The sequence below is a fragment of the Stenella coeruleoalba genome, assembly GCF_951394435.1.
Source record: "Stenella coeruleoalba genome assembly, chromosome: 15".
NCBI classification, from domain to species: domain Eukaryota; kingdom Metazoa; phylum Chordata; class Mammalia; order Artiodactyla; family Delphinidae; genus Stenella; species Stenella coeruleoalba.
Window position 1 is genome coordinate 18,617,238 of NC_137161.1, and position 17,258 is coordinate 18,634,495.

Below are 17,258 nucleotides of genomic sequence, written 5' to 3' on the forward strand. Positions count from 1 at the left end.
TTGAGACTCTTCTGTATTGTGTGTATTGGGAACATTTTTCTTTTTAATTGCTGAGTAGTATTCCATTGTACGAATACCACAATTTGTTTATCCACTCTCATGTTGACAGACATGTAGGATGTATCTGGGTTTGGACTCTTTCAAAATCAGGGATGCTGAGTTTGTAGCTGCTCCCTAACCCCCCACTTCTCTTTTCTTGACTAGCAGTGCTTGCAAATCAGGGCTTGTTTCCAGGAGCTTGTAACTAAGACCACCACAAAGAGATCAGAGAACGAAAGTAAAGTGGGCCCACCAAGTCCAGGGCAGACGCCCCAGGAGTTCAGCTCCTGGGCACAGAGTGGCAGGCCTGCAGATTAACTGAACGCTCCTTTTACAGAAAGAAAGAAAAGAAAAAGCTAAGCAGTGAAAGAGCTCAGAGCACCCAGTTGGGGACCAAGAGAGCCATTACCACATTAGGTCCAAATCACAGCAGTTGTTTGAGGTTACTCGGGATGCTCAGTGTTAACTACACTGAGAGTGGGGTGGGGTGCTTCCTCACCCCAGCTGGCCCTGCAGCAGGTGTTGCCCGAGTGCCCATCTGGACTCCATTCTGCTGGGGTTTCTGGGGTGAGGGGAGCAGGATGACTTGAAGCACTTGCTCTGTGGCTCTGAGTGCACTGCCAATAGAGCTACATAAAAAACCCCACAGCCTCTTGGGGCATGTGATTTGATAATTGGGAAAAAACTCCTCTCAGACCCAAGGGGCTATCACACGTTCAGGTATTCACCGTTATTACACAAGAGCAGAAATTACGAGTTCTGGGTTTGAGAGGCCCAGGATGTCTCTCTCTGGGACAGGGAAGGGCCCAGCACTCCCCTTCCCCAGTTCACTCCTTGTAGAGTTCATTTCCATCTGTCCTATTCCCACCAAGGAAAATATGGCCTTTATCCCACTTCCTTGGGCACTGCCTCTTTCTCCCGCCTTTCCCCTGAATTTTGACACAGGGTCAGATGAACTGAGTGCAGATAGAGCTGAGGAGGCATGGAGGGAGAAGTACAGTTGTTTAGTCAGTGTGTGGAAACTGCTTTTAGGGGGTGGGAAATGGTGTGATCTCTGAAGATAGGACCCCCATTAGGCAGTGGCAGGACCAAAGGAGAGGGTGCGCTCTCCACCTGCCATGTGATAAGGGCTTTCCAGTTCTAGAAGAATTTGTAGCAAAAGTCATGCCATGAGAGTGAGTCTACTGCGGATGTTATACTGACCAGCTTTGCTGATAACTGTGCTGAAAGCATCCTCTGATGTTCGGCAGTGAACTCAGCCAGCAAGCTGTCCACCCCACGTACCCCCCAGGCTAGCTGTCCCTTCCCTGGACTGTTGTTTGTTACCTCAGTGTGTCAGGTTCTTACCTGCTTATCTGGCCCCCATTTCTTGCCCGGGTCTATTTTTTCCCCTTGCCTCCTTATTTTTTGCCCTCTTCAGCTTAAACTATCTGGTTAAAAACTGGACCTTCTAACTTTGCCTTAGTTAACATTCCCTGCCAAGGCACTGACCCTGAGCACCTGCCAGAAGATATTTTTATTGCCTTTGGTTTCATTATAGATGACAAAATACATGGAATTGGATTTCTTTTTCCCAGGATTTGTTTGCTAGTTTATCTTAACACCAGATGGTATTTTCTGATTGATTTATAATTATAGGCAGTTTGATTCTTAAAGCCTCTTTTGATCTTACTGGAGCACCGTGGACCATGAGTCCCATGTGACCCATAATGTTGAGAGGAGGTATAAATGGAAGCTTCAAAAAGTTGACACCAAACATGGGAACTGAAGCAATTGTTACACCTCAGACTAATAGTCCACTGGTTTTAAGATGACTTTTACTTTGAGGAATCTATAAATTCCTTGAAATTGCTACTCTTAGAAAAAGCCACAGTTATTTTTCCTGGGCTACTATATTGTCTTCAGTTCTAATTTTGACATGAGTGCAAAGAACAGATTGTGTCCAGCCCAAGTTACTTTTATAACTTCAAACAATTGTCCTCTCATAGTCTTTAGCAAAAATTTTTTGGAGAAAAGACTTTTAAAGACTTCCTCCCCTCCCTCCCAATTATAGTTGATACTTTAAGCTCTAACTAACCAAGGGTGTTTGAGCACAATCTTTGGCAAAGTAGCTAATGTTTCAGGATCAATTTTTTTTTAATTTGAACTCTATGAAAGAGAGTTCATGATACCATTCTATGAAATCTCCTAAACAACTTACTCTTATCAGGGAATATACAAGATTCATGTGTGTCAATTCCTCTACTAGGAACTGAAGATGATAATTAACTATAAATCAAGGAAATGAAAATCCTTGAGTTCTAACCTTTTGCATAGACAAAAGCAAACAGCAAGACCCTGAATAATTGACATTCCTTCTCTGGAATATGAATACTGGGCTCTCCATGGTAAATATAAACTTCATATTTGTGACTTACTCCAGGCTGTACTTAGTAGATTACCTAGATAGAGGTAGACAGACCACTAAAGGAAGTTATGGCATTACCTTATCAAGGACATTTTAAGGTAACTTAAAATTATGTCATAGAATGGAAAGATATCCCACATCCATGGATTGGAAGGCTTGATATAAAGATGGCAATACTACCCAAAGTGCTCTACGGATTCAATGAAATCTCTCCCAAAATCCAGGCAGCCTTTTTTGCAGAGATGGAAAAGTTGATCCTAAAATTCATATGAAATTGCCAGGGACTCCGAATAGTCAAAACAGTCTTGAAAAAGAAAGATATAGTTGAAGGACTCATGCTTCCCAATTTTAAAAAAGCTACAATAGGCCTCTCGCCTTCTGAGATGGCCCACACTCTGTCTATGGAGTATGTTTCCCCTAGGGCCATTCTCGCCTTTTGAGATGGACCAGATTCTGTCTATGGAATGTGTATCTCTCTAAATAAATCCACTAATTACCTTAAAAAAAATCAAATAATCAAAACAATGTGGTACTGGCATAAGGATGGATAACATAGATCAATGGAATGGAATTGGAAGTCCAGAGATAAACCCATTTATCTGTAGTCAATTGATTTTTGACAAGGATACCAAGTCCGTTCAATGGGGGAAAGGACAGTCTCTTCAACAAATGGTGCTGGGATAACTGGATAGCCACATGCAAAAAAATGAAGTTATATTACAGCCTCACACCATATACTAAAAGTAACTCAAAATGAACCAAAGACCTAACTGGAAGAGCCAAAACTCTTAGAAGGAAACATAAGGGTAAATATTCATGACCTTGAATTTGGTAATGGATTCTTAGAAATGACACTAATGGCAGGAGCAGCACTAGAAAAAATAGATACATTGGACTTCATCAAAATTTACAACTTTTGTGCATCAAATGACATTTTTTTTTAAACATCTTTATTGGAGTATAATTGCTTTACAATGGTGTGTTAGTTTCTGCTTTATAACAAAGTGAATCAGGTATACATATACATATATCCCCATATCTCCTCCCACTTGCGTCTCCCTCACACTCTCCCTATCCCACCCCTCTAGGTGGTCGCAGAACACCGAGCTGATCTCCCTATGCTATGTGGCTGCTTCCCACTAGCTGTCTGTTTTACATTTGGTAGTGTATATATGTCCATGCCACTCTCTTACTTCGTCCCAGCTTACCCTTCCCCCTTCCCGTGTCTTCAAGTCCATTCTCTACATCTGCGTCTTTATTCCTGCCCTGCCCCTAGGTTCTTCAGAACCATTTTCTTTTTTTTTTGATTCCATATATATGTGTTAGCATACGATATATGTTTTTCTCTTCCTGACTTACTTCACTCTGTATGACAGACTCTAGGTCCATCCACCTCACTACGAATAACTCAATTTCGTTTCCTTTTACACCTGAGTAATATTCCATTGTATATATGTGCCACATCTTCTTTATCCCTTCATCTGTCGATGGACACTTAGGTTGCTTCCATGTCCTGGCTATTGTAAATAGAGCTGCAATGAACATTGTGGTACATGACTCTTTTTGAATTATGGTTTTCTCAGGGTATATGCCCAGTAGTGGGATTGCTGGGTCGTATGGTAGTTCTATTTTTAGTTTTTTAAGGAACCTCCATAATGTTCTCCATAGTGGCTGTATCAGTTTACATTCCCACCAACAGTGCAAGAGGGTTCCCTTTTCTCCACATCCTCTCCAGCATTTATTGTTTGTAGTTTTTTTTTTTTTTTTTTTGTGGTACGCGGGCCTCTCACTGTTGTGGCCTCTCCCGTTGTGGAGCACAGGCTCTGGACGGTGAGGCTCGGCGGCCATGGCTCACGGCAGCAGCCGCTCCGCGGCATGTGGGATCTTCCCGGACCGGGGCACGAGCCCGTGTCCCCTGCATCGGCAGGTGGACTCTCAACCACTGCACCACCAGGGAAGCCCTGTTTGTAGATTTTTTTGATGATGGCCATTCTGACTGGTGTGAGGTGATACCTCATTGTAGTTTTGATTTTCATTTCTCTAATGATTAGCGATGTTGAGCATCCTTTCATGTGTTTGTTGGCAATCTGTATATCTTCTTTGGAGAAATGTCTGTTTAGGTCTTCTGCCCATTTTTGTCTTTTTTTTTTTTTTTTTTTTTGCGGTACGCGGGCCTCTCACTGCTGTGGCCTCTCCCGTTGCGGAGCACAGGCTCCGGACGCGCAGGCTCAGCGGCCATGGCTCACGGGCCCAGCCGCTTCGCAGCATGTGGGATCCTCCCGGACCGGGGCACGAACCCGCGTCCCCTGCACCGGCAGGCGGACTCTCAACCACTGCGCCACCAGGGAAGCCCTCTTCTGCCCATTTTTGGATTGCGTTGTTTGTTGTTTTGATATTGAGCTGCATGAGCTGCTTGTAAATTTTGTAGATTAATCCTTTCCTCAGTTACTTCATTTGCAAATATTTTCTCCCATTCTGAGGGTTGTCTTTTTGTCGTCTTTATGTTTTCCTTTGCTGTGCAAAAGCTTTTAAGTTTCATTAGGTCCCGTTTGTTTATTTTTGGTTTTTTTCCCATTTCTCTAGGAGGTGGGTCAAAAAGGATCTTGCTGTGATTTATGTCATAGAGTGTTCTGCCTGTTTTCCTCTAAGAGTTTTATAGTGTCTGGCCTTACATTTAGGTCTGTAAACAATTTTGAGTTTATTTTTGTGTATGGTGTTAGGGAGTGTCCTAATTTCATTCTTTTCCATGTAGCTGTCCAGTTTTCCCAGCACCACTTATTGAAGAGGCTGTCTTTTCTCCATTGTATATTCTTGCCTCCTTTATCAAAAATAAGGTGCCAGGGCTTCCCTGGTAGCGCGGTGGTTGGGAGTCTGCCTGCTGATGCGGGGGACACGGGTTCATGCCCTGGTCCAGGAAGATCCTACAGGCCGCGGAGCGGCTGGGCCCGTGAGCCATGGCCGCTGAGCCTGTGCATCCGGAGCCTGTGCTCCACAATAGGAGGGGCCACAACAGTGAGAGGCCCGCGTACCACAAAAAAAAAAAAAAAAAAGTGACCATATGTGCGTGGGTTTATCTCTGGGCTTTCTGTCCTGTTCCATTGATCTATATTTCTGTTTTTGTGCCAGTACCATACTCTCTTGATTACTGTAGCTTTGTAGTATAGTCTGTTGTCCAGGAGCCTGATTCCTCCAGCTCAGTTTTTGTTTCTCAAGATTGCTTTGGCGATTTGGGGTCTTTTGTGTTTCCATATAAATGTGAAATTTTTTTGTTCTAGTTCTGTGAAAAATGCCATTGGTAGTTTCAAAGGGATTGCATTGAATCTATAGATTGCTTTGGGTAGTATAGTCATTTTCACAATATTGATTCTTCCAATCCAAGAACATGGTGTATCTCTATCTGTTTGTATCTTCTTTAATTTCTTTCATCAGTGTCTTATAGTTTTCTGCATACAGGTCTTTTGTCTCCTTAGGTAGGTTTATTCCTTGGTAGTCTATTCTTTTTGTTGCACTGGTAAATGGGAGTGTTTCCTTAATTTCTCTTTCAGATTTTTCATCATTAGTATATAGGAATGCAAGAGATTTCTGTGCATTAACTTTGTATCCTACAACTTTACCAAATTCATTGATTAGCTCTAGTAGTTTTCTGGTAGCATCTTTAGGATTCTCTGTGTATAGTATCATGTCATCTGCAAACAGTGACAGCTTTACTTCTTCTTTTCTGATGTGAATTCCTTTTATTTCTTTTTCTTCTCTGCTTGCTGTGGTTAAAACTTCCAAAACTATGTTGAATAACAGTGATGAGAGTGGACAACCTTGTCTTGTTCCTGATCTTAGAGGAAATGCTTTCATTTTTTCCCCATTGAGAACGATGTTGGCTGTGGGTTTGTCATATATGGACTTTATCATGTTGAGATAAGTTTCCTCTATGCCTACTTTCTGTAGCATTTTTATCATAAATCGGTGTTGAATTTTGTTGAAAGCTTTTTCTGCATCTATTGAGATGATCATATGGTTTTTATCCTTCAGTTTGTTAATATGCCTTATCACATTGATTGATTAGCATATATTGAAGAATCCTTGCATTCCTGGGATAAACCCCACTTGATCGTGGTGTATGATCCTTTTAATGTGCTGTTGGATTCTGTTTGCTAGTATCTTGTTGAGGATTTTTGCGTCTATGTTCATCAGTGATAGTGGCCTGTAGTTCTCTTTCTTTGTGACATCTTTGTCTGGTTTTGGTATCAGGGTGATGGTGGCCTCTTAGAATGAGTTTGGGAGTGTTCCTCTCTCTGCTATATTTTGGAAGAGATTGAGAAGGATAGGTGTTAGCTCTTCTCTAAATGTTTGATAGAATTGCCTGTGAAGCCATCTGGTCCTGGGCTTTTGTTTGTTGGAAGATTTTTAATCACAGTCTCAATTTCAGTGCTTGTGATTGGTCTGTTTATATTTTCTGTTTCTTCCTGGTTCAGTCTTGGATGGTTGTGCTTTTCTAAGAATTTGTCCGTTTCTTCCAGGTTGTCCATTTTATTGGCATATAGTTGCTTGTAGTAATCTCTCATGATTTCTGCAGTGTCAGTTGTTACTTCTTCTTTTTCATTTCTAATTCTATTTCTTTTTGTGTGGGTTTTTAAAAAAATCTTTATTAGAGTGTATTTGCTTTACAATGGTGTGTTAGTTTCTGCTTTATATCAAAGTGAATCAGTTATACATATACATATATCCCCATATATCTTCCCTCTTGCGTCTCCCTCCCTCCCACCCTCCCTATCCCACCCTTCTAGCTGGTCACAAAGCACTGAGCTGATCTCCCTGTGCTATGCGGCTGCTTCCCACTAGCTATCTACCTTACATTTGGTAGTGTATATATATCCATGCCTCTCTCTCACTTTGTCACAGCTTACTCTTCCCCCTCCCCATATCCTCAAGTCCATTCTCTAGTAGGTCTGTGTCTTTATTCCTGTCTTACCCCTAGGTTCTTCATGACATTTTTTTTCTTAGATTCCATATATATGTGTTAGCATACGGTATTTGTCCTTCCCTTTCTGACTTACTTCACTCTGTATGACAGACTCTAGGTCTATCCACCTCATTACAAATAGCTCAGTTTCGTTTCTTTTTATGGCTGAGTAATATTCCATTGTATGTATGTGCCACATCTTCTTTATCCATTCATCAGATGATGGACACTTAGGTTGTTTCCATCTCTGGGCTATTGTAAATAGAGCTGCAACGAACATTTTGGTACATGACTCTTTTGAATTATGGTTTTCTCAGGGTATATGCCCAGTAGTGGGATTGCTGGGTTGTATGGTAGTTCTATTTGTAGGGTTTTTTTTGTTTTTGTTTTTTGCGGTATGTGGGCCTCTCACTGTTGTGGCCGCTCCCGTTGCGGAGCAACAGACTCCGGACGCGCAGGCACAGTGGCCATGGCTCACGGGCACAGCTGCTCCGCGGCATGTGGGATCTTCCCGGACCGGGGCACGAACCCGTGTCCCCTGCATCGGCAGGCAGACTCAACCACTGCGCCACCAGGGAAGCCCTATTTGTAGTTTTTTTAAGGAACCTCCATACTGTTCTCCATAGTGGCTGTACCAATTCACATTCCCACCAACAGTGCAAGAGGGTTCCCTTTGCTCTATACCCTCTCCAGCATTTATTGTTTCTGGAGTTTTTGATGATGGCCTTTCTGACTGGTGTGAGATGATATCTCATTGTAGTTTTGATTTGCATTTCTCTAATGATTAATGATGTTGAGCATTCTTTCATGTGTTTGTTGGCAGTCTGTATATCTTCTTTGGAGAAATGTCTGTTTAGGTCTTCTGCCCATTTTTGGATTGGGTTGTTTGTTTTTTTGTTATTGAGTTGCGTGAGGTGCTTATAAATTTTGGAGATTAATCTTTTGTCAGTTACTTCATTTGCAGATATTTTCTCCCATTCTGAGGGTTGTCTTTTGGTCTTGTTTATGGTTTCCTTTGCTGTGCAAAAGCTTTGAAGTTTCATTAGGTCCCATTTGTTTATTTTTGTTTTTATTTCCATCTCTCTAGGAGGTGGGTCAAAAAGGATCTTGCTGTGGTTTATGTCATAGAGTGTTCTGCCTATGTTTTCCTCTAAGGGTTTGATAGTTTCTGGTCTTACATGTAGGTCTTTAATCCATTTTGAGTTTATTTTTGTGTATGGTGTTAGGGAGTGATCTAATCTCATGTACCTGTCCAGTTTTCCCAGCACCACTTATTGAAGAGGCTGTCCTTTCTCCACTGTACATTCCTGCCTCCTTTATCAAAGATAAGGTGACCATATGTGCATGGGTTTATCTCTGGGCTTTCTATCCTGTTCCATTGATCTATCTTTCTGTTTTTGTGCCAGTACCATACTGTCTTGATTACTGTAGCTTTGTAGTATAGTCTGAAGTCAGGGAGCCTGATTCCTTCAGCTCCATTTTTCGTTCTCAGTATTGCTTTGGCTATTCGGGGTCTTTTGTGTTTCCATACAAATTGTGAACTTTCTTGTTCTAGTTCTGTGAAAAATGCCAGTGGTAGTTTGATAGGGATTTCACTGAATCTGTAGATTGCTTTGGGTAGTAGAGTCATTTTCACAATGTTGATTCTTCCAATCCAAGAACATGGTATATCTCTCCGTCTAATTGTATCATCTTTAATTTCTTTCATCAGTGTCTTATAATTATCTGCATACAGGTTTTATGTCTCCTTAGGTAGGTTTATTCCTTGGTAGTCTATTCTTTTTGTTGCACTGGTAAATGGGAGTGTTTTCTTGATTTCACTTTCAGATTTTTCATCATTAGTGTATAGGAATGCCAGAGATTTCTGTGCATTAATTTTGTATCCTGCTGCTTTACCAAATTAATTGATTAGCTCTAGTAGTTTTCTGGCAACATCTTTAGGATTCTCTATGTATAGTATCATGTCATGTGCAAACAGTGACAGCTTTACTTCTTTTCCAGTTTGGATTCCTTTTATTTCCTTTTCTTCTCTGATTGCTGTGGCTAAAACTTCCAAAACTATGTTGAATAAGAGTGGTGAGAATGGGCAACTTCCTTTTGTTCCTAATCTTAGTGGAAATGCTTTCAGTTCTTCACCATTGAGGACGATGTTGCCTGTGGGTTTGTCATATATGGACTTTATTATGTTGAGGAAAGTTCCCTCTGTGCCTACTTTCTGCAGCGTTTTTATCATAAATGGGTGTTGAATTTTGTTGATAGCTTTCTGTGCATCTATGGAGATGATCATATGGTTTTTCTCCTTCAGTTTGTTGATATGGTTTATCACATTGATTGATTTGCGTATATTGAAGAATCCTTGCATTCCTGGGATAAACCCCCGTTGATCATGGTGTATGATCCTTTTAATGTGCTGTTGGATTCTGTTTGCTAGTATTTTGTTGAGGATTTTTGCATCTGTGTTCATCAGTGATATTGGCCTGTAGTTTTCTTTCTTTGTGACATCCTTGTCTGGTTTTGGTATCAAGGTGATGGTAGCCTCGTAGAATGAGTTTGGGAGTGTTCCTCCCTATGCTATATTTTGGAGGAGTTTGAGAAGGATAGGTGTTAGCTCTTCTGTAAATGTTTGATAGAATTCGCCTGTGAAGCCATCTGGTCCTGGGCTTTTGTTTGTTGGAAGATTTTTAATCACAATGTCAATTTCAGTGCTTGTGATTGGTCTGTTCGTATTTTCTATTTCTTCCTGATTCAGTCTTGGCAGGTTGTGCATTTCTAAGATTTTGTCCATTTCTTCCGGGTTGTCCATTTTATTGGCATATAGTTGCTTGTAGTAATCTCTCATGATCTTTTGTATTTCTGCAGTGTCAGTTGTTACTTCTCCTTTTTCATTTCTCATTCTATTGATTTGAGTCTTCTCCCTTTTTTTCTTGATGATTCTGGCTAATGGTTTATCAATTTTGTTTATCTTCTCAAAGAACCAGCTTTTAGTTGTATTGATCTTTGCTATAGTTTCCTTCATTTCTTTTTCATTTATTTCTGATCTTATTTCTATGATTTCTTTTCTTCTGCTAACTTGGAGTTTTTTGGTTCTTCTTTCTCTGATTGCTTTAGGTGCAAGGTTAGGTTGTTTATTCGAGATGTTTCCTGTTTCTTAAGGTAGGATTGTATTGCTATAAACTTCCCTCTTAGAACTGCTTTTGCTGCATCCCATAGGTTTTGGGTCGTCGTGTCTCCATTGTCATTTGTTTCTAGGTATTTTTTGATTTCCTCTTTGATTTCTTCAGTGATCACTTCGTTATTAAGTAGTGTATTGTTTAGCCTCCATGTGTTTGTATTTTTTACAGATCTTTTCCTGTAATTGATATCTAGTCTCATAGTGTTGTGGTCAGAAAAGATACTTGATACAATTCCAATTTTCTTAAATTTACTATGGCTTGATTTGTGACTCAAGATATAATCTATCCTGGAGAATGTTCCATGCGCACTTGAGAAAAATGTGTATTCTGTTGTTTTTGGATGGAACGTCCTAAAAATATCAGTTAAGTCCATCTGGTTTAATTTATCATTTAAAGCTTGTGTTTCCTTATTTGTTTTCGTTTTGAATGATCTGTCCATTGGTGAAAGTGGGGTGTTAAAGTGCCCTACTATGAATGTGTTACTGTCGATTTCCCCTTTTATAGCTGTTAGTATTTGCCTTATGTATTGAGGTGCTCCTATGTTGGGTGCATAAATATTTACAATTGTTATATCTTCTTCTTGGATTGATCCCTTGATCATTATGTAGTGTCCTTCTTTGTCTCTTCTAATAGTCTTTATTTTAAAGTCTCTTTTGTCTGATATGAGAATTGCTACTCCAGCTTTCTTTTGGTTTCCATCTGCATGGAATATCTTTTTCCATCCCTTTACTTTCAGTCCGTATGTGTCTCTAGGTCTGAAGTGGGGTCTCTTGTAGACAGCATATCTATGGGTTTTGTTTTTGTATCCATTCAGCCAATCTGTGTCTTTTGGTGAGAGCATTTAGTCCATTTACATTTAAGATAATTATTGATATGTATGTTCCTATTCCCATTTTCTTAATTGTTTTGGGTTCGTTATTGTAGGTCTTTTCCTTCTCTTGTGTTCCTTGCCTAGAGAAGTTCCTTTAGCAGTTGTTGTAGAGCTGGTTTGGTGGTGCTGAACTCTCTCAGCTTTTGCTTGTCTGTAAAGGTTTTAATTACTCCATCAGATCTGAATGAGATCCTTGCTGGGTAGAGTAATCTTGGTTGCAGGTTTTTCTCCTTCATCACTTTAAATATGTCCTGCCAGTCCCTTCTGGCTTGCAGAGTTTTTGCTGAAATATCAGCTGTTAACCTTATGGGGATTCCCTTGTGTGTTATTTGTTGTTTTTCCCTTGCTGCTTTTAATATGTTTTCTTTGTATTTAATTGTTGACAGTTTGATTAATATGTGTCTTGGTGTATTTCTCCTTGGATTTATCCTGTATGGGACTCTCTGTGCTTCCTGGACTTGATTAACTATTTCCTTTCCCATATTAGGGAAGTTTTCAACTATAATCTTTTCAAATATTTTCTCAGTCCCTTTCTTTTTCTCTTCTTCTTCTGGAACCCCTATAATTTGAATGTTGGTGCGTTTAATGTTGTCCCAGAGGTCTCTGAGACTGTCCTCAGTTCTTTTCATTCTTTTTCTTTATTCTGCTCTGCAGTAGTTATTTCCATTATTTTATCTTCCAGGTCACTTATCCGTTCTTCTGCCTCAGTTATTCTGCTATTGATCCCATCTAGAGTATTTTTAATTTCATTTATTGTGTTGTTCATCGTTGTTTGTTTCATCTTTAGTTCTTCTAGGTCCTTGTTAAATGTTTCTTGCATTTTGTCTATTCTATTTCCAAGATTTTGGATCATCTTTACTATCATTATCCTGAATTCTTTTTCAGGTAGACTGCCTATTTCCTCTTCATTTGTTAGGTCTGGTGGGTTTTTATCTTGCTCCTTCATCTGCTGTGTGTTTTTCTGTCTTCTCATTTTGCTTATCTTACTGTGTTTGGGGTCTCCTTTTTGCAGGCTGCAGGTTCGCAGTTCCCGTTGTTTTTGGTGTCTGTCCCCAGTGGCTAAGGTTGGTTCAGTGGGTTGTGTAGGCTTCCTGGTGGAGGGGACTGGTTGCTGTGTTGTGGTGGATGAGGCTGGATCTTGTCTTTCTGGTGGGCAGGTCCACGTCTGGTGGTGTGTTTTGGGGTGTCTGTGGCCTTATTATGATTTTAGGCAGCCTCTTTGCTGCTGATGGGTGGGGTTGTGTTCCTGTCTTGCTAGTTGTTTGGCATAGGATGTCCAGCACTGTAGCTTGCTGGTCGTTGAGTGAAGCTGGGTGCTGGTGTTGAGATGGGAGATTTTCGCTGTTTGATATTATGTGGAGCTGGGAGGTGTCTTGTTGACTAGTGTTCGAAGTTGGCTCTCCGACCTCAGAGGCATAGCACTGACTCCTGGCTGCAGCACCAAGAGCCTTTCATCCACACTGCTCAGAATAAAAAGTAGAAAAAAAGAATTAGTAGAAGTAGAAAGAAAGAAAGAAGGAAGGAAGGAAGGAAGGAAGGAGAGGGAGGGAGGGAGGGAGGGAGGAAGGAAGGAAAAAAAAGAAAGAAAGAAGATAAAGTAAAATAAAATAAAGTAAGGTAAAATATAATAACGTTATTAAAATAAAAAATAATTAAGAAAAAAATTAACAAAAAACGGATGGATAGAACCTGAGGACAAATGGTGGAAGCAAAGCTATACAGAGAAAATCTCACACAGAAGCATACACATACACACTCACAAAAAGAGGAAAAGGGGAAAAAATCATAAATCTTGTTCTCAAAGTCCACCTCCTCAATTTGGGATGATTCGTTGTCTATTCATGTATTCCACAGATGCAGGTACATCAAGTTGATTGTGGAGCTTTAATCCGCTGCTTCTGAGGCTGCTGGGAGAGATTTCCCTTTCTCTTCTTTGTTCTCACAGCTCCCAGGGGCTCAGCTTTGGATTTGGCCCCACCTCTGCGTGTAGGTCGCCGGAGGGCGTCTGTTCTTCGCTCAGACAGGACGGGGTTAAAGGAGCAGCTGCTTGGGGACTCTGGCTCACTCAGGCCGTGGGGGAGGGAGGGGCACGGAGTGCGGGGCGGCAGAGGCCGGCGTGACGTTGCATCAGCCTGAGGTGCGCCGTGCTTCTCCCGAGGAAGTTGTGCCTGGATCCTGGGACGCTGGCAGTGGCGGGCTGCACAGGCTTCCTGGAAGGGGGATGTGGATAGTGACCTGTGCTCGCGCACAGGCTTCTTGGTGGCGGCAGCAGCAGCCTTAGCATCTCACGCACATCTCTGGGGTCCGCGCTTTTAGCCGCGTCTCGTGCCCGTCTCTGGAGCTCCTTTAAGCAGTGCTCATAATCCCCTCTCCTCGAGCACCAGGAAACAAAGAGGGAAGAAAAAGTCTCTTGCCTCTTCGGCAGCTCCAGACTTTTCCCCGGACTCCCTCCCGGCTAGCAGTGGTGCACTAACCCCCTTCAGGCTGTGTTCACGCCGCCAACCCCAGTCCTCTCCCTGCGCTGCTCCTACCGAGCCTCAGCTCCCAGCCCCGCCTGCCCCGGCGGGTGAGCAGACAAGCCTCTCGGGCTGGTGAGTGCCGGTGAGTGCCAGTCGGCACCGATCCTCTGGGTGGGAATCTCTCCGCTTTTCCTTCCGCACGCCTGTGGCTGCGCTCTCCTCCGCGGCTCCGAAGATTCCCCCACCGCCACCCGCAGTCTCCGCCCGCGAAGGGGCTTCCTAGTGTGTGGAAGCCTTTCCTCCTTCACAGCTCCCTCCCACTGGTGCAGGTCCCGTCCCTATCCTTTTGTCTCTGTTTATTCTATTTTCTTTTGCCCTACCCAGGTACGTGGGGGAGTTTCTTGCCTTTTGGGAGGTCTGAGGTATTCTGCCAGCGTTCAGTAGGTGTTCTGTAGGAGTAGTTCCACCTGTAGATGTATTTCTGGTGTATCTGTGGGGAGGAAGGTGATCTCCGCGTCTTACTCTTCCGCCATCTTCCCCTCGTCCTCTAATTCTATTGATTTAAGTCTTCTCCCTTTTTTTCTTGTTGAGTCTGGCTAATGGTTTATCACTTTTATCTTCTCAAAGAACCAGCTTTTAGTTTTGATGTTTGCTATTGTTTCCTTCATTTATTTTTCATTTTTTTCTGACCTGATATTTATGATTTCTTTCCTTCTGCTAACTTTGGGGTTTTTTTTTGTTCTTCTTTCGCTAATTGCTTCAGGTGTAAGGTTAGGTTGTTGATTTGAGATGTTTCTTGTTTCTTGAGGTAGGATTGTATTGCTATAAACTTCCCTCTTTGAACTGCTTTTGCTGCATCCATAGGTTTTGGGCCGTCGTGTTCTCATTGTCATTTGTTTCTAGATATTTTTTGATTTCCTCTTTGATTTCTTCAGTGATCTCTTGGTATTTAGTACTGTATTGTTTAGCTTCCATGTGTTTGTATTTTTGACAGATTTTTTCCTGTAATTGATATCTCGTCTCATAGCATTGTGGTTAGAAAAGATACTTGATACGATTTCAGTTTTCTTAAATTTACCAAGGCTTGATTTGTGACCCAAGATATGATCTATCCTGGAGAATGTTCCATGAGCACTTGAGAAGAAAGTGTATTCTGTTGTTTTTGGATGGAATGTCTTATAAATATCAATTAAGTCCATCTGGTTTAATGTATCATTTAAAGCTTGTGTTTCCTTATTTATTTTCATTTTGGATGATCTGTCCATTGGTGAAAGTGGGGTGTTAAAGTCCCCAACTATGATTGTGTTACTGTCGATTTCCCCTTTTATGGCTGTTAACATTTGCCTTAGGTATTGATGTGCTCCTATGTTGGGTGCATAAATATTTACAATTGTTACATCTTCTTCTTGGATTGATCCCTTGATCATTATGTAGTGTCCTTTTTTATCTCTTGTAATAGTCTTTATTTTAAAGTCTGTTTTGTCTGATAGGAGAATTGCTACTCCATCTTTCTTTTGATTTCTATTTGCATGGAATATCTTTTTCCATCCCCTCAATTTCAGTCTGTATGTGTCCCTAGGTCTGAAGTGGGTCTCTTGTAGACAGCATATATACGGGCCTTGTTTTTGTATCCATTCAGCCAGTCTGTGTCTTTTGGTTGGAGCATTTAATGCATTTACATTTAAGGTAATTGTTGATATGTATGTTCCTATTCCCATTTTCTTAATTGTTTTGGGTTTGTTATTGTAGGTCTTTTCCTTCTCTTGTGTTTCCTGCCTAGAGAAGTTCCTTTAGCATTTGTTGTAAAGCTGGTTTGGTGGTGCTGACTTCTTGTAGCTTGTGGTTATCTGTTCAGGTTTTAATTTCTCCATCGAATCTGAATGAGATCCTTGCTGGGTAGAGTAATCTTGGTTGTAGGTTTTTCCCTTTCATCACTTTAAATACGTCCTGCCACTCCCTTTTGGCTTGCAGAGTTTCTGCTGAAAGGTCAGCTGTTAACCTTATGGGGATTCCCTTGTATGTTATTTTCCCCTTGCTGCTTTTAATATTTTTTCTTTGTATTGAATTTTTTTTTTTTTTTTTTTTTTGCGGTATGCGGGCCTCTCACTGTTGTGGCCTCTTCCATTGCGGAGCACAGGCTCCGGACGCGCAGGCTCAGTGGCCATGGCTCACAGGCCCAGCTGCTCTGCGGCTTGTGGGATCCTCCTGGACCTGGGCACAAACCTGTGTCCCCTGCATCGGCAGGCGGACTCTCAACCACTGCGCCACCAGGGAAGCCCCGTGTTTAATTTTTGATAGTTTGATTAATATGTGTCTTGGCGTGTTTCTCCATGGATTTATCGTGTATGGGACTCTCTGTGCTTCCTGGACTTGATTGACTATTTCCTCTCCTATATTAGGGAAGTTTTCAACTGTAATCTCTTCAAATATTTTCTCAGTCCCTTTCTTTTTCTCTTCTTACTTCTGGGACCCCTGTAATTCGAATGTTGGTGCGTTTAATGTTGTCCCAGAGGTCTCTGGGACTGTCCTCAATTCTTTTCATTCTTTTCTCTTTATTCTCCTCTGTGGTAGTTTTTTCCACTATTTTATCTTCCAGGTCACTTATCCATTCTTCTGCCTCAGTTATTCTGCTATTGATTCCTTCTAGAGAATTTTAAATTTCATTTATTGTGTTGTTCATCATTGTTTGTTTGCTCTTTACTTCTTCTAGGTCCTTGTAAATGTTTCTTGTATTTTCTCTATTCTATTTCCAAGATTTTGGATCATCTTTACTATCATTACTCTGAATTCTTTTTCAGGTAGACTGCGTATTTCCTCTTCCTTTGTTTGGTCTGGTGGGTTTTTACCTTGCTTCTTCATCTGCTGTGTGTTTCTCTGTCTTCTCATTTTGCTTAACTCACTGTGTTTGGGGTTTCCTTTTCGCAGGCTGCAGGTGCGTAGTTCCCTTTGTTTTTGGTGTTTGCCCCCAGTGGGTGAGGTTGGTTCAGTGGGTTGTGTAGGCTTCCTGGTGGAGGGGACTGGTTACTGTGTTCTGGTGGATGAGGCTGTATCTCGTCTTTCTGATGGGCAGGACCGCGTCCGGTGGTGTGTTTTGGTTGTCTGTGGCCTTATTATGATTTTAGGCAGCCTCTTTGCTGCTGATGGATGGGGTTGTGTTCCTGTCTTGCTAGTTGTTTGGCGTAGGGTTTCTAGCACTGTAGCTTGCTGGTCGTTGAGTGGAGCTGGGTCTTAGCATTGAGATGGAGCTCTCTGGGAGAGCTTTTGCTGTTTGATATTACGTGGAGCCGGGAGGTCTCTGGTGGACCAATGTCCCGAACTCGGCTCTCCCACCTCAGAGGCACAGGCCTGACAC

The 17,258-nt window shown here is 41.7% G+C and overlaps 1 protein-coding gene across 5 annotated transcripts in view; it reads left to right on the forward strand.

Annotated features, from left to right (window-relative positions):
* ZHX3 (zinc fingers and homeoboxes 3) overlaps nucleotides 1-17,258 on the forward strand; it is a 126,027-nt gene that overhangs the window by 41,151 nt on the left and 67,618 nt on the right. The window lies entirely within an intron of this gene.